This window comes from Schistocerca cancellata, chromosome 11 (assembly GCF_023864275.1).
Source record: "Schistocerca cancellata isolate TAMUIC-IGC-003103 chromosome 11, iqSchCanc2.1, whole genome shotgun sequence".
In the NCBI taxonomy this organism is placed as follows: domain Eukaryota; kingdom Metazoa; phylum Arthropoda; class Insecta; order Orthoptera; family Acrididae; genus Schistocerca; species Schistocerca cancellata.
In genome coordinates, this window is record NC_064636.1 from 146,389,107 (window position 1) to 146,416,649 (window position 27,543).

Here is a 27,543-nt window from a genome sequence, read left to right on the forward strand (position 1 = left end):
GTAAGCTATAAGTTTATTGGTCAGTAAGCAGTCGACAACACTTCAGTCGTCAAAGTACGCATCACTATACACTTCAAGCTCAATACAGGGTGGTCCTTTGATAGTGACCGGGCCAAATATCTCACGAAATAAGCATCAAACGAAAAAACTAAGAACGAAACTCGTGTAGTTGGAAGGGGGAAACCAGATGGCGCTATGGTTGGCCCGCTTGATGGCATTGCCATAGGTCAAACGGATATCAACTGTTGGAAATATGAATGTTTTAGTTGGACCACTTTTTTCGCTTTGTAATAGATGGCGCTATAATAGTCACAAACGTAAAAGTACGTGGTATCACGTAACATTCCGCCAGTGCGGGCGGTATTTGCTTGTGACACATTACTCGTGTTAAAATGGAGCGTTTACCAATTGCGAAAAAGGTCGATATCGTGTTGATATATGGCTATTGTGATCAAAATGCCCAACGGGCGTGTGCTATGTATGCTGCTCAGTATCCTGGACGACATCATCCAAGTGTCCGGACCGTTCGCCGGATAGTTACGTTATTTAAGGAAACTGGAAGTGTTCAGCCACATGCGAAACGTCAACCACGACCTGCAACGAATGATGATGCCGAATTAGGTGTTTTAGCTGCTGTCGCGGCTAATCCGCACATCAGCAGCTGACAAATTGCGCGAAAAGTCGGGGAATCTCAAAAACGTCGGTGTTGAGAATGCTACATCCACATCGATTGCAGCAGTACCATATTTCTATGCACTAGGAATTGCATGGCGACGACTTTGAACGTCGTGTACATTGCTGCCACAGGGCAAAAGAGAAATTACAGGACGATGGCAGATTTTTTGCTCGCGTTCTATTTCGCGACGAAGCGTCATTCACCAACAGCGGTAACGTAAACCGACATAACATGCACTATTGGGCAACAGAAAATCCACGATGGCTGCGACAAGTTGATCATCAGCGACCTTGGCGGATTGATGTATGGTGCGGCATTATGGGAGGAAGAATAACTGGACCCCATTTTATCGATGGCAATCTAAATGGTGCAATGTATGCTGATTTCCTACGTAATGTTCTACCGATGTTACTACAAGATGTTTCACTGCATGACAGAATGGCGATGTACTTGCAACACGATGGATGTCCGGCACATAGCTCGCGTGGGGTTGAAGTGGTATTCAATAGCATATTTCATGACAGGTGGATTGGTCGTCGAAGCACCATATCGTGGCCCGCACGTTCATCGGATCTGACGTCCCAGGATTTCTTTCTGTGGGGAAAGTTGAAGGATATTTGCTATAGTGATCCACCGACAACGCCTGACAACATGCGTCAGCGCATTGTCAATGGGGGTGCGAACATTACGGAAGGCGAACTACTCGCTGATGAGGAATGCAAAATGCATTGAGGTTGATGGACATCATTTTGAGCATTTATTGCATTAATGTGGTTTTACAAGTAATCATGCTGTAACAGCATGCGTTTTCAGAAATGGTAAGTTCACAAAGGTACATGTATCACATTGGAACAACCGAAATAAAATGTTGAAACGTATCTACGTTTTGTATTTTAAATTAAAAAACCTACCTGTTACCAACTGTTCGTCTAAAATTGTGAGCTGTATGTTTGTGATTATTACGGTGCCAGCTATAACAAAGCAAAAAAAGTGGTTCAACTAAAACATTCATATTTCTTTACGTACTACACGAATATGTAATAAAAAATGGGGGTTCCTATTTTAAAAAAACGCAGTTGATATCCGTTTGACCCATGTCAGCGCCATCTAGCGGGCCAACCACAGCGCCATCTGGTTTCCCCCTTCAAGCTAGACGAGTTCCGTTCTTTGTAGTTTTTTCGTTTGACGCTTATTTCATGAGATATTTGGGCGGTCACTATCAATGGACCACCCTGTATATGCGGTGTCTGTTCTTTAAGTCATGACCAAAAGAAGAAACACCATATACACTTTTTTAACTGTACAACTTTACTTTTCTGAACATTTAAAGCAAGTTTCCAGTCTTCACATGTTTTCGAAATCTCATCAAGACCTAACTCAATACTTGTACAGCTTTTTTCAGATAATGCTTTATTATAGATAACAGAATTATCCAGGAAACGTTGGAGTTAGTATTAATATATATTGTTTTAATGTCATTAATATACAAGATGAACAGCATGAGTGGCAACACAATTCCCTGGGATATACTCAAGTTTCTTCTACTTTTGTGTCCAAGTCTCCAGCCAATATAATGCATTACATCCTCCCTACCAATAAATTCTAACTTATCACAAATTTCATAGCTCAAAGATCCAACTTTTGTTAGTAAAAAACGGTGTAGCACTGAGAGAGATGCATTCTGGAAGTCAAGAAACACTGCATTTGCCCAACTGCCTCAATCAACAGCTTTAAGGATGTCTCGGGGGCAAAAAGCTCCAGTTGTGTTTCGCACGACTGGTGTTTATGGAGTCTGTGTTACTCAGAATGAAAGTAATCATTTATTTGGGGTACTCAGAATGTTTCACCTCAGAATACATTTTAGGACTTAGTGACAGACCAGGAGATGCTGAGATACATTAGCAGAGAACGATCAAAGTCACATCGAAGTGAAACCTCACACCAATTGCTGAGGGACTGCAAGAGGCCACTGCATTACCCACGTGTTTTACAGCCAACTGTTAGTAACGTGAGGTGGCTCTATCAGCAACTGTTTCCAAATGAGCAATGAAGTGAAGCACTTGTTCCATATCCTAACAAGGATATAACTGTACAATGTACAATAATTTTGGAAAAACGGTGGTCATAGTCACTAATCTTCACATGAAATGAACTACAAAAATAAAAATAAAATATTTTTGTATTTGTTGGTGTTTTCGTTAGTTCACAGACTGGTCTGACGCAGCTCCCCACACTAGTATATCCCGTGCAAGCTTCTTCATCTCTGCACCCTCCATCCTCTCGAATCTGCTTATTGTATTCGAGCCTCATTCTCTCTCTACAATTTTTACCCCCCAGCAGTGAACTGGCGATCCCTCAATATCTCAGAAAGTGTCCTGTCAACTGATTACTCCTTGTACTCATGTTGTGCCACTAATTTCTTTTCTCTGCCATTCTATTCTGTACCTCCTCATTAGTTAAGCAATCTATTCTTCCAAACTTCTGCACTCTTCTGTAGCATCACATGTCAGAAGTTTCTATTCTCCTCTTGTCTATACGGCTTTCCGTCTATGTTCGACAGTCGCGTAAGCTTCATTTTATACAAAATTTTTACTGAAAACTTCCTAACAGTTAAAATTATAATCGGTGTTAAGAAATTCTGTTTTCACAGAAACACTTTTCCTTTTATTACCGGTCTGCATATTATATCCTGGTTACCTCAGGCATCATCAGTTATTTTGCCATCCAAATAACGAAACTTATCTACAACTTTTAATTGGTAGCCTGACTTTGGCTACATTCCATTACCGTTATTTTAATTTTGATTATGTTCGCTTAAGACTATCTTTTCAGGATGCTATCCATTCGGTTTAACAGCTTTGCCACCTCTGCCAGAATTATGTCATCATCTGCAAACCTCAAAAATTTCAGTTTAAATTCCCTTCCCAAACTGCACCTCAGCTTCCTTTACTGATTCCTCAGTGAACAGACTGAATAGCATTGGGGTACCCTATAACCCGGACTCACTATCACATCAACCACTGCTCCCTTGTCCTGTCCTTTGACAATTATACCTGCAATCTGTACAAGTTGTAGGTACCCTTTCTCCGCCTGTATTTCATCCCTCTTACATTCAGAATTTAAGGGTTTAAATGTGAATAAGCTAACAAACCGGATCTTTGAGTATCTTTGAGACAAGAAATTAACAACAAAGCTCGATCTGAGAAGTTAAATAAGAATTAGAAACACACAACACAAAAATGAAAGAAGCAGTAGAAACACACACCTTCAGACGCAAAGTAGCGAAATTAGGGTTCGAAGGTAGGAGCAGTAAGAGTACAAAACAGCAAATCAGAAGAAACTGAAGTAAGCATGTGATAGAGATATAGACAGATATATATATAGATAGATATGAATATAATAGAGGGAAACATTCCACGTGGGAATCCTTTTGTCTTTCCTTCTCCTTCCCTCTTTCCTGACGAGGCAACCATTGGTTGCGAAAGCTAGAGTTTTGTGTGTATGTTTGTGTTTATTTGTGTGTCTATCGACCTGCCAGCGCTTTTGTTGGGTAAGTCTCATCATCTTTCTATATATAGATAGATAGGTAGATAGATAGATAGAGAGAGAGAGAGAGAGAGAGAGAGAGAGAGAGAGAGAGAGAGTTATGTCATATGTATGATGAAAGGAGGGAGAGAGGATCAGAGCCACCTCTTCCCAAATAGCACCGGAGAGGCCACTGAGCTTAATGTCCCCACGTCACAGACAAATGACCATCGACATTGTCACACGACATCCCGTCACGACACACTGAGGAGAACTTCGGAATACACTCTGGGACACTGGCAATGAGGAGCTTTCTGCCAGCAGTGAAACTTAAAGACAGCAAGGGGTGTAAATCCTTCACACATTTCACATTATGAGGTACATAAGGAACAGATATGGCAAGCAGTATTTTTTCAAGTAGATATATTAATATTTGCACAGTTGCAATAACATGACAACCTGCCTGTCTCCTCCGTTTACAGCTGTCATCACGTGCACATGCCGTGCAACAGCTTCGATTTAAAGTTGGCAGTGATAAAATTTGAAGAAAAGGACAATCTGGAGTGCCCCAGGAAAGTGTGATACCACCGCTCTTATTTTCTATTTACAAAGTGAAGGAATTTAAAATACCATCCAAATTAATCAGATTAGTTAAAATGTGTATAGATGAAACTTTATGTCGCATAAAGACACTGGTAAGAGAAACTGAAGATGAAGGAGGTGTGCACTGGGCTGAGACAAGGGGATGGCACTTCACCTATTTTATTTAACTTTGTCCTAGAGAAGATCGATAAAGAATTTTCTAAAACCAGTCCACAAGGGATCCAGGTACAGGATGTGAACATTACAAGACTTGCTTATGCAGATGATGTAGCACTAATAAGTAGTTCCAAAAGAGAATTAATCAGAATGATGCAAAATTACTACAAAATTGCTGAGAAAACAGGATTACATGTTAATGAAGAAAAGACAGAATACCTGCCCATAAGTAAGAAAACCAAAAAAGGTACACCTCTGACTATAGACGGATTCAATTTGAAGACTGTTGACCACTTCAAGTACCTAGGAAGTCTTTTTAGTAATAACAACAAAACAGATATAGAAATAGATGTCCGTTTATCAACAGCAAAAACAAGACACTTCTTAGTTTCATCAAAATTCTAAGAAAAAGATCACTTAGCAGTAACTTCAAAATCTGCTTATATCAACCGACCATTATACCTGTGATATTACATGGATGTGAAACATTAATATTTACACAGAAGAAAAACTGTTAATATTCGAAAGAAAAGTACTAAGGAAAATTTTTGGACCTGAGACGAAAATAACATAGAATGGAGAATAAGAAGAAATGAAGAATTAAGAGGGCTGCACACACACTGTAACATCGTCGAAGTGCTCAAGAGGAGAAGGTTGAATTGGGCAGGCCATATAGCAAGAATGACAGAGAATAGACTACCTAGAATGGCATTCAGCAGAACAAAAGATGTAACAAGAGGAAGAGGGAGACCCAGAATCAGATGGCGGGATAACATTCAGGAGGACACAACTAGGATGAACAGCAACAGCAACTGGACAAACAGCGCATCGGACAGGCAGAAGAGGAAGAGGCTCGTATGGTCGATAAGGCCCTTGCCACATGCAAAGTAAAGTAAAGTAAAAAAAAGTAAAAGTATAAGTGATCTAGCAGACAGAGTGGACAGGCATAAGGGAAGCTGTCATCATTGGGTGGCTGTAGGAGATACAAGATGAGTTCAACAAAATTTCTAGTTCGTGTGATGAAAAAGTGTACGTTAATGCAGACGAGTAGGAAATACAAACCTGTAACGATCAGATACAGTTATTAGTAATGTCCTAGCCAACACAGTCACGTCAATTAAATATCTAGACGTAACGTTGCAAAGCAATACGAAATCGAATGAGCACGTGAGGACTGTAGTAGGGAAGGCGAATGGTCGACTTCGATTTATTGGGAGAATTTTAGGAAAGAGTGGTTCATCCGTAAAGGAGACACCGTACGGAACAATGGTGTGACCCATTTTGAGTACTGTTCGAGTGTCTGGGATCTGCACAAGGTCGAATTAAAGGAAGACATTGAAAATTCAGAGGTGGACTGCTAGATTTGTTACCGGTAGGTCTCAACGACACACGAGTATTACAGAGATGCTTCAGAAACTTAAATGCAAATTACCGGAGGAAAGGCTACGTTCTTTTCGATGAGCACTATTGAGAATATTTAGAGAACCACCATTTGAGGCTGACTGCAAAACGATTCTAGTGTCACCGATGTACACTTCACGAAAGAACCACGAAGATAAGACTGGAGAGACTAGGGCTCGTATGGAGGCATGCTGGCAGCCACTTTTCCCTTGTTCTGTCTGCAAGTGGAACGGAAAAGGAAATGACTACAAGTGGTGCAGGGTACATATGGTGGCTTGCGGAGTACGTACATACGTGTAGATGTAGCTAGTTACAACATATCGCAGCCCTGGTTTGTGAGATAACTTGCTTGAATTCTCTGCTGTCTTCACAAATGTAGAAGTCTGACTAGATCTATACTTGAGTATTGCTCATCAGTGTGAGATCTGTACCAGGTCGGAACATCCAAAGAAGAGCGGCGCGTTTCGTCACAGGGTTATTTGGTAAGCGTGATAGCATTACGGAGATGTTTAGCAAACTCGAGTGGCAGACTCTGCAAGAGAGGCGCTCTGCATCTCGGTGTAGCTAACTGTCTAGGTTTCGAGTGGGTGCGTTTCTGGATGAGGTATCGAATATATTGCTTCCCCCTACTTATACCTCCTGAGGAGATAACGAACGTAAAATTAGAGAGATTAGAGCGCGCACGGAGGCTTTCCGGCAGTCGTTCTTCCCGCGAACCGTATGCACTGGAACAGGAAAGGAAGGTAATGACAGTGGCACGTAAAGTGCCCTCCACCACACACCGTTGGGGGGGCTTGCGGAGTATAAATGTAGATGTAGGTGATGTGTGGACAGCTTCCACCAACTAATCCAATCAAGTCTGACACGAGTACACTGCTCGACCCACGTTTAAATATTCTCGCTTTTAAACACATTTAAATATACTTGCTTTTAAAAAATGCTAGAGTAATTTAAGTATTACAGTCAATGTACAAGAATGAAATTTGTTTCATCAAAAAGAACAACATTCCAATTAACAGCAATTAATTAATACACAGATACAAATGCGGCGATAACTTAACAGATAATCTGCCCTAAAAAATTAGAGTCCATGTTTGTAATTTGTGACTAAAATGCAATATTTTTGTGTGTATATGAATCACATCCTGTTTAATATTCATTTTGGCATTTTTGTAGTGCTTTTCATGTCTGTACATCTCTACCCCATCCACCTCAGCAACAATCCAGTTCAATCAGTGTATTCTAAACACAATTTGCATGTGAAGAGAACCAGCAGACTGTGAGTGTCTCCAAATACTATTTTTACCCATTGAATCATACTGAAAATTAACCTTCAGTCTCATCTTGAATTCTACAAATGATAACTGAACTCACATGACACTTTGTAGCTATTTATTTATTTATTTACATGTCAGGTTCTGTAGGACCAAATTGACCAAGGTCTTGGAACATGTCAGTACATGAAATTACAACATAAAAGTAATAACAGATAAAAATAAAATGTTTATAAACACCAAAAAAAATCAATCCATAAGTACACACAATCAACAAAACAACAAGAACCAGCTTCATTTTTCAAGGAACTCCTCGACAGAATAGAAGGAGTGACCCACGAGGAAACTCTTCGATTTCGATTTGAAAGCGGTTGAATTACTGCTAAGATTTTCGAATTCGAGCGGTAGCTTATTGAAAATGGATGCAGGAGTATACTGCACACCATTCTGCACAAGAGTTAAGGAAGTCTGATCCAAATACAGGTTTGATTTCTGCCGAGTATTAACTGAGTGAAACCCAAATGCTACCAAACTGGTACTCCAGTATTTTCATGCACAGGGGATATGTTAATTAAGCTTTGATCCTTATGTAAGCTAATTTTCGACACAGCAAAAATAAATAAATAAATAAATAAACACAATAAATTCTTGCAGATGAAGAATGGTCAGAGTAACTGATAGATAGCTACGGCATATGTCTAACATTACTGAAACTTTTCAGGTAGAAATAGCAGTGCACTATGCTGAGAAGATGTGCATGTGCAACTGACTGGCACCTTTTGGACTCTGAGACAGGTCAAACGATTGATACAGCAGACCCATGTGTGGGACCTGTACTAGATAGGACTAACAGGAGATAACGAACATGTACAGAAAAGAGTGCCAATAATGGTAAAAGGTTTGCTTGACTCATGGGAATGAAACACAGAAATGTTGAAAATGTGAATTTGGCACACTTTGGTAGACATATGCTACCTACCCTATGAAAGCCAATTTACAGTAAGCACACAGGCTTTTAAGCAGTCAACGTGTAAGTGGAACAGGAAGAGACCCTAATATGTTTTAGAGTCTCCTTGCTACGCACTTCACAGTGGTTTGTAGGGTATATATGTGCATAAAAAGTGGAAATGTGTGAACTCAAATTATAATGTAACAGAAGGTGTAGTACCCATCACTATTTTGATGTAAATTATATAATTTCTGCTTGATTAATTTATCACTGTTGTAACAACTATAATCCTTGTCAATTGTTGTTGTGGTCTTCAGTCCTGAGACTGGTTTGATGCAGCTCTCCATGCTACTCTATCCTGTGAAAGCTTCTTCATATCCCAGTACCTACTGCAGCCTACATCCTTCTGAATGTGCTTAGTGTATTCATCTCTTGGTCTCCCTCTACGATTTTTACACCCCACGCTGCCCTCCAGTACTAAATTGGTGATCCCTTGATGCCTCAGAACATGTCCTACCAACCGGTCCCTTCTTCTTGTCAAGTTGTGCCACAAACTCCTCTTCTCCCCAATTCTATTCAATACCTCCTCATTAGTTATGTGATCTACCCACCTAATCTTCAGCATTCTTCTGTAGCACCACATTTCGAAAGCTTCTATTCTCTTCTTGTCCAAACTATTTATCGTCCATGTTTCACTTCCATACATGGCTACACTCCATACAAATACTTTCAGAAACGACTTCCTGACACTTAAATCTATACCCGATGTTTACAAATTTCTCTTCTTCAGAAACGATTTCCTTGCCATTGCCAGACTACATTTGATATCCTCTCTACTTCGACCATCATCAGTTATTTTGCTCCTCAAATAGCAAAACTCCTTTACTACTTTAAGTGTCTCATTTCCTAATCTAATTCCCTCAGCATCACCCGACTTAATTCGACTACATTCCATTATCCTCGTTTTGCTTTCATTGATGTTCATCTTATATCCTCCCTTCAAGACACTATCCATTCCGTTCAACTGCTCTTCCAAGTCCTTTGCCGTATCTGACAGAATTACAATGTCATCAGCGAACCTCAAAGTTTTTATTTCTTCTCCATGGATTTTAATTCCTACTCCAAATTTTTCTTTTGTTTCCTTTACAGCTCGCTCAATATAGAGATTGAATAACATCGGGGAAAGGCTACAACCCTGTCTCACTCCCTTCCCAACCACTTCTTCACTTTCATGTCCCTCGACTCTTATAACTGCCATCTGGTTTCTGTAAAAATTGTAAATAGCCTTTCGCTCCCTGTATTTTACCCCTGCCACCTTCAGAATTTGAAAGAGAATATTCCAATCAACATTGTCAAAAGGTTTCTCTAAGTCTACAAATGCTAGAAACGTAGGTTTGCCTTTCCTTAATCTTTCTTCTGAGATAAGTCGTAGGGTCAGTATTGCCTCACGTGTTCCAACATTTCTACAGAATCCATACTGATCTTCCCCGAAGTCAGCTTCTATCAATTTTTCCATTCGCCTGTAAAGAATTCGTGTTAGTACTTTGCAGCTGTGACTTATTAAACTGATAGTTCGGTAATTTTCACATATGTCAACACCTGCTTTCTTTGGGATTGGAATTATTATATTCTTCTTGAAGTCTGAGGGTTTTGTCAGGACTGGCTCTCCCAAGGCCATCATTAGTTCTGATGGAATGTTGTCTATTCCCGGGGCCTTGTTTCGACTCAGGTCTTTCAGTGCTCAGTCAAACTTTTCAAGCAGTATCATATCTCCCATTTCATCTTCATCTACATCCTCATCCATTTCCATAATATTGTCCTCAAGTACATCGCCCTTGTATAGACCCCCTATATACTCCTTCCACCTTTCTGCTTTCCCTTCTTTGCTTAGAACTGGGTTTCCATCTGAGCTCTTGATATTCATACAAGTGGTTCTCCTTTCTCCAAAGGTCTCTTTAATTTTCTTGTAGGCAGTATCTATCTTACCCCTAATGAGATAAGCCTCTACATCCTTACATTTGTCCTCTAGCCATCCCTGCTTAGCCATTTTGCACTTCCTGTCGATGTCATTTTTGAGACGTTTGTATTCCTTTTTGCCTGCTTCATTTACTGCATTTTTATGTTTTCTCCTTTCATGAATTAAATTCAATATTTCTTCTGTTACCCAAGGGTTTCTACTAGCCCTCGTCTTTTTACCTATTTGATCCTCTGCTGCCTTCACTATTTCATCCCTCAAAGCTGCCCATTCTTCTTCTACTGTATTTCCTTCCCCCATCCTTGTCAAATGTGATGTTAAACTGCTGCTGTAAATTTGTCCCCAAAGCTTGTTTTATACTTTTCAATTTTGTCATTGTTCCTGCGGTCATGTTCTTGCACGGATGTGCTAGCAAGTAGTACATAATTTTTGGCTGGCCCCCTAATCGTACACACTGTCATATATTTGAACAGCGGTGAATGATGTTGAATAAACCACAGTAATTTATAACCCACAATATATATTATATCTCAATAGTGGTTGTGGTTTTTTTTTTTTTTTTTTGGCATGCCATATCTCCTGCATTTGTTAGTCAAACTTAATGATTGAGACATTACTTTCAGGCTTTCATTCACCACTAATAATGAAAAATGCAGATTTATTTTAAAATTACTGTTTTCATTACAAAACTTTATTCTAAACTCCTGTTTATAGAGCTAATGTAGAAGGTGCTACTTATTAATAATTTGTTTAAGTAACCGGCACAACAGCTGTCAGTTGTTTAGATTATTTACGAAACTGTAGTCTATCACACGATTTCGATCATACACATTGATGTGAAGCATTTAGAGGGTGCCATCATTCACAATCTTGTTTTGCTATTATGCACAACAGCAGATAGAGTTGTTTACTTTCTATAAGCAAGCACTGTGTACTGCACAAATTGCTGAATTACATCAACATACCTAATCAAAGGCAAGTAACATTTACTTTTATAACTTGATTTATTTAACTTTTAATTCGTCATTACTTTACAACACTTGCAATGTTATGTTACACTCTCGTAACCTCAATACCATTAATCTACATATTTATTTTTATAGCTTAAATCTTCATTATTATGTTCCAAAACTGATTGTACGACAGTTAATGAATATGTCATTTCCAATTTGTTACATGGAGAGACAATGGTTTCCCTTAATTCTTGTGCCGTCCAATTTGTAGAAACAGATAACGTTCAATTGTACCCGTAGAATTTTTGAACTCTATAAACCCATCCGGTTTACCACCTCACCAATTGCTTTTAAAGAAAAATGCTATTATTATGTTAATTTGAAATCTTAATGCTAATCTACTATTAATTAATGTTGTACAATTAGTGGTAACTCATTTAGTCGGTACATCAAGTGGAAATGTGTGTACTCAAATTATAATGCAACAAAAGGTGTAGTGTCCATCACTATTTTGATATAAATTATATAATTTCTGCTTGATTAATTTATCACTGTTGTAACAACTATAATCCTTGTCAAATGTGACGTTAAACTGCTGCTGTAAATATGTCCCTAACATGTCTCCAATAAAACTGTGCTCAACTCCGCATTAACCTCACACCTTCCAATACAATCATTCCATTGCAAATGATAAGACAACAATTCCCAATATAAGTAGTAATAAAGCATAAGGTCCAACACTTCAGAGGGCAGGTCAGTTATACATGGCTTTTTCACAAGTTCACACACTCTGTGATATTTATGTTTGTGCTAAAGACACATGCAGCCAAAAAGTAAAGGACAATCACATTATAATTGTTAACATTCTTTTCAAAGAAATTTTGTAAAATAACGAAGCTTAAAAATAAAATTAATCTGACAGAGACAATCTTTGGTTTTTATATAGTTCACAATTAAACATGTCGTACATAATGATGTCTATTTTTTACAGTGAGAGTAATATTTGTTACAGGTATTCAAAATACATCTTTTACTAATAAATATCTGTGTTTACTCATTTCTTCAATACTAATTTACCTAACGGTGACTGATCAGGATAGAGTGCTAATTATTTGCACAAGTCACCTAGTTGTTACTTTTTGTAGTGCACAAACGGACACACTCTGTTAGCAATCAAATTCTCTGCTGAGGCTTTACAAGAGTAAACATGGCATCCCACACTACTGATGTGTCAGTGGAATAAGCCACAGGTTGGAACTGCAGTGCAGTCTTGAAGTCCACACAACTTCAGTGAGAGTTCACAGCTACACAAAGATTGCTGCACAAAGATATGTGACTTGTGATTATATCAATACAAAACACAAGCATAATTTAATACCCAAAGACACTCTGAACAAATAAATCTTATAATAAGTTATATTCAAATGTTAAAGAAACTGTATGAATGTATAAGCCAAATAAGTTGTTCAAGAGAGTAATGGTATATTTGGCTTATACTTTTATATACTTTTTAAAAGTTGAATATAATTTATTATAAGATTTATTTGTTCAGTCTCTTTGTGTATTACATTATGTTTGTGTTTTGTATTGATATAGTCAAAACATGTCACATCTCTTTGTACAGCTGTGAACTCTCACTGAAGTTGTGTGTGGACTATCTGTTTGGTAAGAAGCCAAAAGTCGGTTCATAATAAAACTATTAAATAAATATTATTGTGGAACATTAATACTGTGTATTCCAGTTTTTCATATGTATGTTCTTCCAAGAACTGACAGAATATTCTGTATACATTAATAATTATTATTTCATTGGGTGCCACAAATGTACTGCAAGATGCTGACTGATTACCATATCTCTGTAGCCTTATCGGTAATAGTGGGGATGTAGATGCAGATGTCAACAGGAGAATTGGAGACGCTTCTGCCGTCTTCCACCAAGTGCAACATATGTGGCAAATAGACGCTAAATACAAGGTGCATTCAAGTTAGAACAGCACTTTTTTTTCGAGGGGGGGGGGGCTGTAAACAGAAAAATGCAGATTGTTTTAAAGTACATATACACTCATATGCACGGCACCAGAATAGATGAGACATGAAAGCAATTTTCCAGTGGTCAAACCAGACTCCTAAACAAGCAAACACAGCAGCAACAGAATTGTGGTGTCAATGTTGTTGAAAGTTTGTATGGCTACAAGGCGATTACATGGAGAAGTATCACAAGTTTCACAGTTTTCATGTGATTTGTTTGTGCGGAAAAAAAGAAAAAACTCAGAGGTGTTACAACTTGTATGCCGACAAAGCTTGGGCTGTTCTCCTCCATCACCCTGCTGATGACCTAAAACACATATGAACATGGAAAATGCCAGTACAGCCAGGACACAAGCTCAACATCTTTTACTGATGATGCTACAGGCAAATTTTAGTCATTTTGACCAGGTTTTAAATGATGAAATGCTGAGGAGTGGTTACGTAGCCTGCTCAAAATAAATTGCTGGAAAAAGATAGAACCTTGTGAGGCATATTCTATGCACAAAAGATGGAAGAATCTCCAAATTGCTTTGCAAACCGACGGATTGATACAAAAGTAGAGGAAGGCCTTGTAACACTTGGAAACAAACTTCTGCAAACTCTTCAATGCACAAGCATAAACTGGGGACAGCTGAAAACCTGGTAGCTAGCCAAGTTCACTGGAGAAACTTGTTGCTGCATACACTATTTAGCACTGGAGGAGCTAAGTCGAAGTCTAAACTTCCAGCACACACTGAAATTACATCTGCTTTACATTTCTGAAAGTGTAACATAGTACAAGAATAAAATTTTTCCTTAACCTATACAGTTAGTCGGTACACACGTGTACTTAGAGCATTCACTTTGTATAATTAATGAACGGTTTTTACCAACTCGAGACCTGTGTGACATGGTCATGTAGGTTATATACTTTCAGACAGTACTTCTAATTCTCACCACACTCCAGTTTCAGTGCCACTTCCAATGTTTTGAAGGATAGTAGAATGGCAGCCACAACATGTGCTCTGAAGGTATTTTGAAATAATGTGTAATTCTACACCTTTGATACACTTTATTTGTAGTAGTTAATGTGTGTAAAGAGTCATATGTTTTTACTAGAATTATTTCTTATGTTGATTACAGCAGATGTCGAAATTCAAAGTACACACATGTGTTCATCAGGTTACATCCTCAAAACTTTTTCTATATTTCCTATACAGTGTAGACAGCAAGGGTTCTTTTTTTTCCACTTTCAGTCACGAAAACCTCACAATTATGTAATGCTTTGGCTATGTGTAATGTTGGGAAAGAGACTGGTATATCACCAACAATTAATTTATGTTATTATTTTTCTGTTATCAACAACAAAGAAATAATTTGAATGCTGGAAGAGAATGATTTCAGTCCATTAATGTATTATGGAAGCGAGCCACCAAGTTCTCAAAACTATATAGGTCTTAAATACCAGAAAAAGGTCAGTTATATTGTTTAACCATTTCACTAATTTAGCTGTTCTTAATTGTTGGATTATGTTCAAAACATTTTATACAATGGAAGAAGCACCAAAATGCAACAGACTGTCCCTAAAAATTTTTTAGAATGAATCTGGCTAATAAGCTGATAAGTCTTCAGACATAAGATGTTCTTCACAGTTCTCCAGAAAAATATATGTGATGAATGGGAGAGCTCTGGGGATCTGATGATAGTACATCCAGGAGAAGATTTGTTGCCCGCAGCCAAGAAACCCAAATCAATACGGTTAATCACCTTCCCCAATATGTATAGGTGAAGAACACCCCTAAATGTCACTATGAAGTGTGCTAACTGTGTGCAAGAAATGGTAATATATATTTGTGTGTACTTAGAAACAACTGCTTTTTATAATTCCATGAACAGAATTCTTAATATCTGTTATAAAATTTTTCTTCCACTGGTTAAGACCTGAAGTGCACATGGGTATCTTAAATATTTTAGAAAATATAAAAAAATTAAGCAATGTAATTTAAAATGTAACTCTGTGTAACAACAATAAAATATGATGAAAACATTTTCCTGTACTTCTTTTATCAGCAGGAGTGAAGAGTTTAAAGCGATCATGTAGGCTGTCATCATGTAGTCATATTTTTCAAAGAGAAAGTGAACCATAACTGTAAAACTGACATGCTTCACATTATAGCAAGACACCACCATTATGATACGTGGAACATGCAAACAAACTAAACCAAACAGATACGCACCACATCTGGCATCCCTCTCACTGGCTACAGACTCAGCTGCACTGAGAAATTACAACTGAATCTGAGTGTCTGCATTCTTTTGTCCACAGTCTGTTTCATAGCTTTATATATGTATGACCACTGTTTAACAATCCCACATGTGGCGTGATTGAGGTACTGAACTTTATATAGGCCTCACTTCTACAACATTAAAATGATATGACACAATTAATCATTTCCCCTATATTGTTACTTTGTTAAATGGCAGCCATCTCATAATGGTTGAACTCCACAATGCATGGCGCATCCCAAACTGCCACGACCCCAGAGCACAAATGCTTCACAGCATACAGCCAAAAACTAATAATATGCAGTTTCAGACAATCAGTAAAAACCTCATTACTGCAGCCATGACACCCAATATACTGAGACCACTTTTAATATCATGAAAAAAGACAAACTCCATATGGGGAATTTTTATGTTTATTCTGATCACCTTAGTTACAAATCGTCTAATTACTGTCACAACAGATTGTCACCCTGCCGATACACAGTGATTTGCAGGTATCAGGTACGCACCTGAAGGTGAACTGTAACAGATGTTGAAACTGATACAGTAATCTGAGTAGCTACTTGACTTCCTTTAATAAATGAACGGGAATATTGAGGGAACTCCATATGTCCATATTTTGACAAAATGGAGTTATCTATGATTTTGTACTTATAGGCTTGTCATGATCCAGAGAAAACCTATATGTTCTGTGTTATTGCGCAGCCATTGTACCAGCTAAATCAAAGGGAAACCTCCACATGTACAAAAGATATGGGCTTTTTCCAAAGTTCTAAACAGAGAGAATAATCAATATGTACCTGTAAACGCATGACCTACGGCGATTTCTACTATTCCTACCAAAAGAAGAAATCATCCAAAACTTCTATATGGACATATACAACTGGCCAACATGTGTCACAGAATGAACCATGTGTTGAGAATAATTCCAACGAGAATGGAACATAAACATATTTTGGTTGGTTTTTGTCCACATTAGCAATAAATTATGGATTAACTAATGACTTATGCTTATTCTTTACAAAATATTGAGTAAGTACACATGTTTAATACATAAATTTTAACTTAACATCAGGAAAACTTACCATGATTGTCTAGAATGCACTGATGTTCTTCTCTATACATTAATTTTAAAGAAAACAGAAGAACACCAGATTTTCAACATAATTCTAAGAACTGCAATGTTTTTTATCATCTTCTGGAAAGTTTGGTTTCGCAACATTCCCATTCAAATAAAATACAGGATGATTACAGTTGAAGTGCAGCATAGAAACAAAACAAAATTTAATGAAATTTTTCCGACTAGATGGTGCTGTAAGCATCATAATATAAATGGGTGCAACCACAGATGATAGATGAATCCCAATGTGACGGGCAAGGTCTGAGTAGTACATTAAACCAACCACACTGTGCAATATGCACGAGCGTACAAGTTTCGCTTTCAACACTTGTGGCACTGTAAGTTAGGTAAGCCCATCCACCACGGCGAAGTCATACCACATCGGTTAGGAAAAATCAGATTTTATTCATTGTTCTGGAGCCAAAAAGCAATGACGACATCACTTTTTAATTCTCCTGAGGCAAAAGCTGCATAAAAATCAACAATGGCATCAGTTTTTAATCCTCTGGAGGCTAAAAAACGAGTAAAATGCAATGATGCCATCAGTTCTTAATTATCTCGAGGTCAAAAACTGCGTGAAATGAAACAATTAAATTGGTTTCTAATCGTCCTGAGAACAAAAACGAAGGCAACAATGAAATCTGTTTTTAACTGTCGAGACACTGGTACAAGACATAGTCAATACGCTATCCGCAGTTTTCTTGCACAAGTTGAAATCCAAAACCGGCAATTTCCACAGCAAATAGGAGTGTCTCAAGGGTCATGTGCAGAATATGTGGTGCAAAGTGTTCCTTCATTTCAGCACTGAAAATAGATAAATCCATAACCGGAAGTCACCTGCGTTAAGAATAAGTTATCTGAAGTTATCTGGATGGCGACACACACACACACACACACACACACACACACACACACGGATTTTCTGTTGCTCATATTCTGCATATTGTGAAGTCTTTGGAGATGGAAATGAGCTTTGTCTGTCCCCATTATGTTCCATGGCCATTCATTGTCTACTTTCATGAAAACAATAAATTCTACAGCAAATGTTTGCCTTACTGGCAGGTCAACACGAAGCAATTCCTGAACACATTTAATTTTCTGTGAATAGCATCACAGTATGTTTTGTAGAATTTTGTGCACCATGCTCACAGGCATTTCCAAAGTACCGGCAACTCCACATGCACCGCATGTTAGTGCACCACCTTTCTACCCCTCCTGCAAAACTGAGGCCACATTTGTACTGACTTGCATGTCAAAAGAACCCCTCTATTCAAATTTCATAATCATTTTCTCTAGACTCTTGGCAGACATCAGATCAATGTCGTTTTTCACAGCCTTGAGTGTACGGAACTACTGCACGACCACATAACTACTGGCACACCGTCACTGTTCTTGTAAAAGAGCTTTACAATAATGAAAGATCCCACTCTAGATAGGCATGCTGAGCACCTCGGATGCAACAGCTATGTTCCCTTCATCTATCATTTCACATATTCTGCTACTTACAGCACCATCTAGTGTTAATCTTCCCCTCCCCAATAATGTTTCCCACTTCTTCAAAAGAAAATACAATGTCATTCAGAGAAATGGTTCTCTCTTTATAGTGTTTTGAAAGTGGAACTTACGATCTCCCTATACCTAAGCTTTTTTTTCTTTCTTTTTTTTTCCAGAGATGGAGATAAACAATCAGATAATTAATGAAACTCTATATACAAAATTGCTGGGTCTCTGGGTATACAAACAGGTAAGCTCAAGAAGTTCAGTGTGATCTACTATGTTTTAATGTACCCATACCTCACATATGGAATTGAAGTATGGCAAACGTAAGAATTTATAACACTGTAACCAACATATATTTGTAAAGCTGTTCCATTAATTTTAAAATAAAAACAGTGCAATAGTTTAAATAAAGATGTACATATTTATAATATTACACGGGATTCTGATTATCAACTGGAAAGGCATAACGCTGAAGATCCAGACAAGAGCCCCTATTATATGAAGGTCACACTTTCTAGCCTTGCACCTGATGGTGGTTTGCTAGATTGCTAGACGAAGATTTAGAAATGACAAACTTCCAAAGACTTTAAAAAGCTCATGTGGAGCCTGCTTTAAAATGTCTCCACAGAGTTTCTTAGCAATCAGTGTTATTATAATGTTACAGAATTCCATTCAGAGTAGTCAAAATACTTAGAATACTTCCAATTCTAACAATAGTATTTGTAAGTACCACTAATGTGGTGTTCTTTGTTGTTGTTGTCGTCTTCAGTCTTGAGACTGGTTTGATGCAGCTCTCCATGCTACTCTATCCTGTGCAAGCTTCTTCATCTCCCAGTACCTACTGCACCCTACATCCCCCTGAATCTGCTTAGTGTATTCATCTCTTGGTCTCCCCCTACGATTTTTACCCTCCACGCTGCCCTCCAATACTAAATTGGTGATCCCTTGATGCCTCAGAACATGTCCTACCAACCGAGCCCTTCTTCTAGTCAAGTTGTGCCACAAATTTCTCTTCTCCCCAATCCTCTTTATTTATGTGATCTACCCATCTAATCTTCAGCATTCTTCTATAGCACCACATTTCGAAAGCTTCTATTCTCTTCTTGTCCAAGCCATTTATAGTCCACGTTTCACTTCCATACATGGCTACACTCCATACAAATACTTTCAGAAACGACTTCCTAACACTTAAATCTATACTCGATGTTAACAAATTTCTCTTCTTCAGAAACGCTTTCCTTGCCATTGCCAGTCTACATTTTATAACCTCACTACTTTGACCATCATGAGTTATTTTGCTCCACAAATAGCAAAACTCCTGTATAGGTCTATGCAAAACAAGTAAAGCTAAGCTGAGAAAGCTTTGCAGTGAGACACATTTTTCAAATAACGCTATTGTCATATTTTTCACATTTCCATTCTATAATGCCCTATGGTATAACCTTCTGGGGAAAACAGCAGGAACTGAGAAAGTTATCAAACTTCAGAAATAGTGAAATTACCCCTGATATACAGGATTAATAAAAGATTAGTATTTTATGTTTGTTGAAATAATCAGCAACTAGGTGTAGCAAAGAAATTTTACTTCCTGTACCTGTTTCAGGCACCTAGTGACATCTCCAGAAAGTTAAATTTGTCACAGCTTTGTCACAATTTCTGCATTTCTTTGGTTTCATTATACCAGTTTTGTACAGGTGCTATGAACAACAGCAATGCGCAACATACATCTTAATTTTGACACTAGCACATAAGGCGATAATTAAAACCTTCTTAAGAAAGGTGTTAGATGCCTGAAACCGGAAGAGGAAATAAAATTTCCTTTGCAAAACTGGTTGCTGATTATTTCAGCAAGAAGTTACTAAAAATACATGCAGCACAGTATTTCATCGAGTCTTTCTGGGTATTTAGAATTGGAATTGTTTCATACACACTGTGATAACCACACGGTGACACAGGATGGATGAAAAATTTCCAACAAGGCTCTGGAGCTCTCACAGAAGTACACAATGCAGTTACTGAGACAGGAATATAAGTATACAATACGCTTCCTGTCAACGTAAAAGAGGAAATTAATAATGTACAGGTATTCAGAAGGAAGCTATAAACATTCTTCACAGACCAAACTTTTTGCAAAAATAAATGACACTGCATCTATTTTTGGTGTACCCCACAACATACCAGAGACGGCTTTTAACTCAAAGTTTTGACGAATTTGCAATTCATTTTTTAAGTTCACCGTGGCAAAAGAAGTATGATGAATGTTCCTGTACATTACAAAATATTAAAAATACAAGTAAACATAAATCTGCGTATTTCTTTCTCGACGGTGCCTGTTGGGTCGACCGAAGCATCCGATCCCACCCGTCGGCTTTCACCCGTGACGTAAAGCGGCTGTTGTGTGTGACGTCACGACGGCGCGGAATTTAGTTTGTGAGAGTGGGGTGTTTGTAGGTGTCGTTTTGATGTGATCGGTGATGCTATCTGGTGGTGTGTTAAGGGATGTTTTTGGTTTAGTTTGCGTGTGTATCGCGTTTATAAGTGGCGTATTGTTGCCGTGGGTGGTTCTGGTGGTGTGTTGATGGGTAGCGTGTTACGTGACGTATGGGGTTCATTTGCATGATAGCACTGCACACGTGTGGTATGGGGGCTGTGCTTTCAGTGGAATATTTTTCAGGGAGTTAATGATTTTAGTTTTGTTATTTCGACGTTATTGTAGTTTTTTTATGTTCATCGTGTGTGAATTTTGGTAAACTGCTTTTTTTATGTCTTTGGTAGGTATGGATATATCTGACAAGGTCAACAGTTTTGGTTGTTGGCGATGATGGGGGGTCAGTGCATTGTCTCTAATAAAGTTTCTTCAACTGTTCGTATTTTTTGATGAAGTCGTGAAGTGTTTAGTATGTCGTGAAGAAATGAGGCTTACTAAAGTTACGGCGTCTCAGACCAGGGACTGCTGTGTGGAGATGTTGTAAGGATAACAGGTCAAGGGAAGTGTGGCTGTGGGGTGTTCCGGTATTGGGAGTTGCTATTGAGCTATATAGGTCAAGCGAAGTGTTCGATTCCAATTTGTGGAATCTGAAGCTGCTGTTGAGCTATATAGGTCAAGGGAAGTGTCTGATTCCAGAAGATATTGTATTTCGTGGAATTTGGGGAGTTTTGTGTGGTTTGGTATGGTGGTGTGTGTCTAAATTTGTTTATATCTACTTTGTCCCCACCCAGAAACCGCCAATTTCCCACGCTTGTCTCGTTAGTTTCATTGGGTTTTTTGTGGAACATGTGTGTGTGTTGGTTTTTCAATGTATTTTGGTGTTTGTGGTCACGTTTACGTAATGACGATATAGGCGCCATATTGGAGTCTTAGTGTATGGTCGTTTCCGCCACATTTGTGACGTCATGGGTCAAAGCAGACGGGTGGAATCGGACGCTTCTGTATTTCCTGCCTGTTTTCTCTTTTGGTTTGCGTACGTTATCCATTAACTGCAAGAACGGAAAACCACATCAGAGGTTTGTATACTGCATCCGCGCCACTGCCCTATCTCTTGGTGTTCTCCACCTTTATCTGCTCCCTTCGGTATTGCACGACAACAGATCAATCTTCTTCTCTGTGCAGGTGTCAAAAACAGCAGCAATTTTATGTGGTTTTGGTTTCGCACTTCCCGACCTTGAGCTCGTACATTCCATATGTGCTCCTCACCCCGACAGAGCGATGCAAAGTGTACAACGTGCTCCCTTACCCACTCCATTGTTAAATTGTTTACAAAATAACATAATAGTTGCAGACGAAATCACATCTCTGAATATACACTACGCACAGCGCAGCGCTCAAATGCTGTAGCTGGCCAGAAATATTGTTTCCAATCCCACGGATGGCTGTAACTGCGTTTCGAAATACGTTTGCAGCTGCAGAATGAAGGAAATCACGTAGTAGTAAAAAACAGAATACCACTAGGCTCGGATAGTAAAATAGGTAGAATACCACTAGGCTCGGATAGTAAAACAGGTAGAATAACACTCGGCTCGGATAGTAAAACAGATGAAAGTGTACAGCTGTCTTTAATATTTGGCAAGTAAACTTACGACTTGATGAAAGGACACAAACATACTTTCATTTATTTGTGCAATCAAGGTAAATGTGTATGCAGTTACTCATTATCTTGCAGACTTTGAGCTTTCACATAATTTTATGTCAGTAAATGCAGGTTGTTAATAATGTATGGCGGCAATTGAATTTCGAAAATTCACCATACATCTAAATCTGACCTAAAAAGAGTCATATCACTTAGCAGTCTTCGACATGTCCTAGTACGTTCCTTGTAAACCATCTGATCATACGTTACATTCATCGACTTCAGTCACTTTCTCGTGGCAGCAAGCACAAACAAACGAAAATTTAAACACACACACACACACACACACACACACACACACACAGACACACACGGCCATAGCAATCGTGGATCTTTTTGTGGTCGTGTTCGAACCTCCTGTTGCCTAATCACTCACTTCAAAACAGGTAAGAACAAGCGACACACACCCCAAAACATTATTTTAGTAATGATTATTCGAAATTGTTCGTTAACGTTGCAGGAGCACCAAAGTTGGTAGTACACGCCCAACCTAGCAAACACAATGCTAAATACCGCCCTCGCCCTTATAAACTACATTTTTGTTTATTTTCTGACAGCCATAACCAATGGGGACAGCATTAACTTAGGTAACAACTTAATAAAGCTACACAGAGGATATTTTAACCTGAGAATATACGCATTTCTATAACGACAGGACAGTTTCTGTTACGACATGGAAAATTAGTTTCAATCCGGTGAAAGAAACACTGCAATGAAGTCAACATTTAAACCAACTTATTAGCTAAAGCACGTACCTAAAGAAGGTAACAGCTGATTTTCCGCTTCTTTTTGTGGGTCTGTAGGCAACACAGGTAACCATATTTACACAATATATGTTTTTATTTCGATGAATTATTCTCATGCCACTCACGATATTTTCGACATTTTAATACCGCGGAGTACTGAAGTCGCTGGCTTCTCGCTTATGGCGTCAGAAATTCCCAGTGATCTCCGGAAATTCTTTATCTTGGACTATACTATAGATACGTCGTCCACAGATTCTAACCGACGCCACCTGTATGGGGCGTTGAACTAACCTCACTTGTGGGTGGCTAGACAGTGACTTGTCACGCTGGCGGTGCTGCCTTGTATCTGCAGCTGCTGCAAAATGCAAACTAAACTTGAGTTAAGCGTTCCATCCGTTTTTAAGAACCCAGTAACTAAAAATACCGTAAAACGCTAAGCTGCCACGCAGAATATTGTCGTGTGAGTCTTGGCGATCCAGCTGCAGAGTCAACCAGTCAAAACTCAACGTTCAAAGCCGCGACGACATTTCTTATTACAGTGTCCATCAGTTGCATGAATTCAAATCATTTATTTATATGATATCGTTTTCAAGGCTCGTACGCGTGATTTCATTACATTGAGTGGTTGATACAATAAGGAGCTTAAGTATTTGCCTGAAATCGTGCCAATAATATTGCTAATCGACTACACGTTGAGAAAATGTTTCACGGAACTACGGCACTCGAGAAAAAAATTACATAAGTGCTGTGAAAATGAAGTGGAATCCATTTCAGAACTAACAGTAGTGTTTAGTGAAATAGCGTAACTCGTACGCGTGAAAATGTACTGCAAGCACAATGCAGCGGTTTTACTTCAGGTCCGTTACTGAATAATTTTAAAAGATTGTAGATTTTGTAGTGATCAATTCACATTAAGTTTGTGCTTGTTAATTAATACAAAAATGGTTCGTTTTTAATTGTAACTATATATAGATCTTCACTGGGAAATTTTAAATTTTTGCTCACCGTACCATTGTCAGACAGCAGCAAACCTCAATAGCCTATAGTGATTAAGATGTAGATTTTCTTACGAATTCTGATAGGAAAAGTGATCCGGAAACACTATTTTGTCCTACAGTTTCATTTCAGTAACACGGTTGGGTAAAGACAGTAGGGCCCTAATTGATAATGTTTTCTTTGGTGAAGATCAAAGCAAGAAAATGACTATTTGCCTGCCAAGTAACTAATGTGCCCTCTGATCATGATGTACAGTTAGTTAGGATAAATAACAGTGCTTTACAGTGTGAATACTCCTTAGTGGAAATCAATTAGAATAGTTGACACCAGAACGAATGTTTTTAAGAATAGTTTACAAGTAATGACCTGGGATGAAATTTATGATGAACCAAATGCTTACATAAAATTTAGTATGTTGCATGACAAATTTATGTCATTATTTGAAAAGGACATTAGTCATGGATTACGAGAGGGATTAAAGTAACTTAGAGGGATTAAAGTATCTTGAGAAGGAAAAGGTAAATGTATTTCCTGGCAAGAACAAGTAGATATTCTGCAGTAATTTCACGCTACCAAAACTCAAAACTACAAAAAATAAAAGCTGATCTGGTTTTGTTTGTGTTCCCAATAGAGCACAAAAGATTTGTTTCCGTATGATGAGCCTGGTCTTATCTGAAATACGTAATGTATCACTAACTCAAGGCATTTTTCCATAGAGCCAAGTCGTATAAAACTTTCTGAAAGGTACAACAGGTTTTGGTCCATTAGCAAGTGTTACAACTGCGACACATTAAAGCATAATAAAAGTACAAGTAGCAGAAAAATAGCAGAGCAAACAGTTAAATTAATGTATGGGCTGCATGATTTGTTCTCCTACTTATGTATTATAAATCATCAGAACTACTTGAGTAGAACCCAAGTCATCATCAAAACATGTATCTGTGGTTATATAAACCAATTTTGTCAAAGTAAATGCAAGGACATTTGTGTATTATGCTAATTCACTGGCAGTTAGCATATTACACAAATGTTCTTGCATTTTTTAATACAAAATTGGTTTATATAACCAAAGATACATCTTTTGATGACGACTTGGGTTCAACTCAAGTAGTTCTGATGATTTATAATACATAAGTAGGAGAACAAATCGTGCAGCCCATACATTGATTTAACTGTTTGCCATGATATTTTTCTGATACTTGTACTTTCATTGTGCTTTAATCTGTTGCAATTGTAACACTTGATAATGGCCTAAGGCCGAAATCTAGATTGTGAAATATAACCTATTGTACAGTCAAATGGCAGTTATATCTTTCGGAAAGACTGAAATGTCATTGTCAAACATATATTTAAAAAACTGGTAATAGAAACGTAAATAACTAGCCTACAGACGTGTTTCACTGCTGACATCATTTTCCAAAATTTTTGAGAAGGTGATGCATTCTAGGATAGTATCACACCTTAGCAACAATAATATCCTCAGTAAATCACAGTTTGGGTTTCAGAAGAGTTTCTGTGCTGAGAATGCTATGTACTTGTTCTCTCACCAAATTTTACAAGCATTAAATAATAAAATAGTGCCAGTTGGTATTTTCTCTGACCTACCTAAGGAATCTGACTGTGTGAATCACAGTATTGTCCTAGATAAATTGAAGTTTTAGGGGACTGTTGGTATAGACAACCAATAAAAAATGTCATATCTAACCAAAAGAATGCAGAAAATTGTATTTCAGAATTTAGCCAATATAGTCCTGGGACAAAATTGTGAGTGGGGAGGAATCACGTGTGAGGTCCCCAGAGCTCAATCTTACGTTTGCTATTGTTCATCATATATGTAAACAATATTGCATCTAATACACAAGAAGTAGAATTAGTTCTTTTTGCTGAAGACACTAGTACTGTAATCATTCCAACCATACATATAGCACCAGAAGAAGCAGTAAAAAATGTTTTCTGTGAATGGGCACACCCTCAATTTTAAAAAGACACAACATATTCAGTATAGCACATCTGGTAGTAGTTCACCATTGATAAGTGTAACAAATGGTGAGAGAATAATAAATAGGGTGGAAACTTCAGGTTTCTTAGATGTCAGTCAATATTAATGATAGTTTAAACTGGAAAAAAGCTTATTTTGGTACTCCTAAAATAACTTAGTTCAACTACATTTGCACTTAGAATCACTGCAAATCTTGGGGAGAGACAAATAAGTATGTTGATATATTTTACATATTTTCATTCAATAATCTCATATGGAATAATTTTCTGGGGTAACTGAACTTTGAGAAAGAAAATTTTCATTGCTCGTAATCGCACTCTAAGAATAATATTTGGTGCTCACACAATCTTCTTATGGACACAGTCTTATACCAATTGTTGAAGTTGGGCATTCTGACTACTGCTTCACAGTACATTCATAAAACTTTTGATCACTTAACCATGATATAAAATGTCTGACAGGCAGCAGAGTAAAATTTGAAAACAAACTGAAAAAGTTTCTCCTTGACAGCTACTCCTATTCTGTAGATTAATTTCTATTACTGTAATATGTTCAATTTGGTGGGTAAGAATTAGTAACTCGCATTTGCGAGTGTTAAAATAGAAGAAGAAAGAGAAAGCCGTATAATTTGAGATGGGAATGAAAACGGACTCATTTCACGTTATTAGAATTTATCGTGCAAAATTATCCTGGAACATGAAATAAGACATCCAGAAGGTAGTGGTGTAACAAAACAGTTTGCCCCCTGTCCATTTGTACCATCATAGGGAATATTAAAACTGTCCTTATATAACCTATGTGTATGTATATTTAAGTAGTTTATTTTTATTGTATTATGGCAACAGATCCGATATCATGTCATTATGAGGAGATCCTTGAGTTAGTGAGGTGATCCCTGAGTTACTACAAAATAAAATAAGAGCAGGGTCATTAAGTGCACGTGTGAGCTTGAGGCTCAAAATTACACTGATAATAAATGTCAAGCTTGACTATAAACATTGACTATAAAGATTTAGAACCTACATGTATTTATTGAAATTCAACATTCGTTCAAAAATGCAACAAATTTAAGTTAATTTTGTAAAGTGTACATAGCGGTAAGAGATTTCATCATTAAATCCTTACTGATACATAATGTTTTGGAGGGAATGTTCTGTATAGACCAGGTTTGTTGCTAAAGAAATTTCATTGTTTACAGTGCATTATTTGCATTGATAATCCCAGCACAGATGTATACTACTTGTTAGTCA

At 37.9% G+C, this 27,543-nt stretch overlaps 1 protein-coding gene across 1 annotated transcript in view; it reads right to left on the reverse strand.

Moving 5' to 3' along the window:
- LOC126108686 (zinc finger protein OZF-like) overlaps positions 1-23,566 on the reverse strand; it is a 106,053-nt gene extending 82,487 nt beyond the window's left edge. The window contains exon 1 of the mRNA XM_049914006.1: positions 23,308-23,566. The gene's annotated coding sequence lies outside the window, so the exon portion shown is untranslated. The remainder of the gene's footprint in view (positions 1-23,307) is intronic.
- Positions 23,567-27,543: the final 3,977 nt, after the last annotated feature.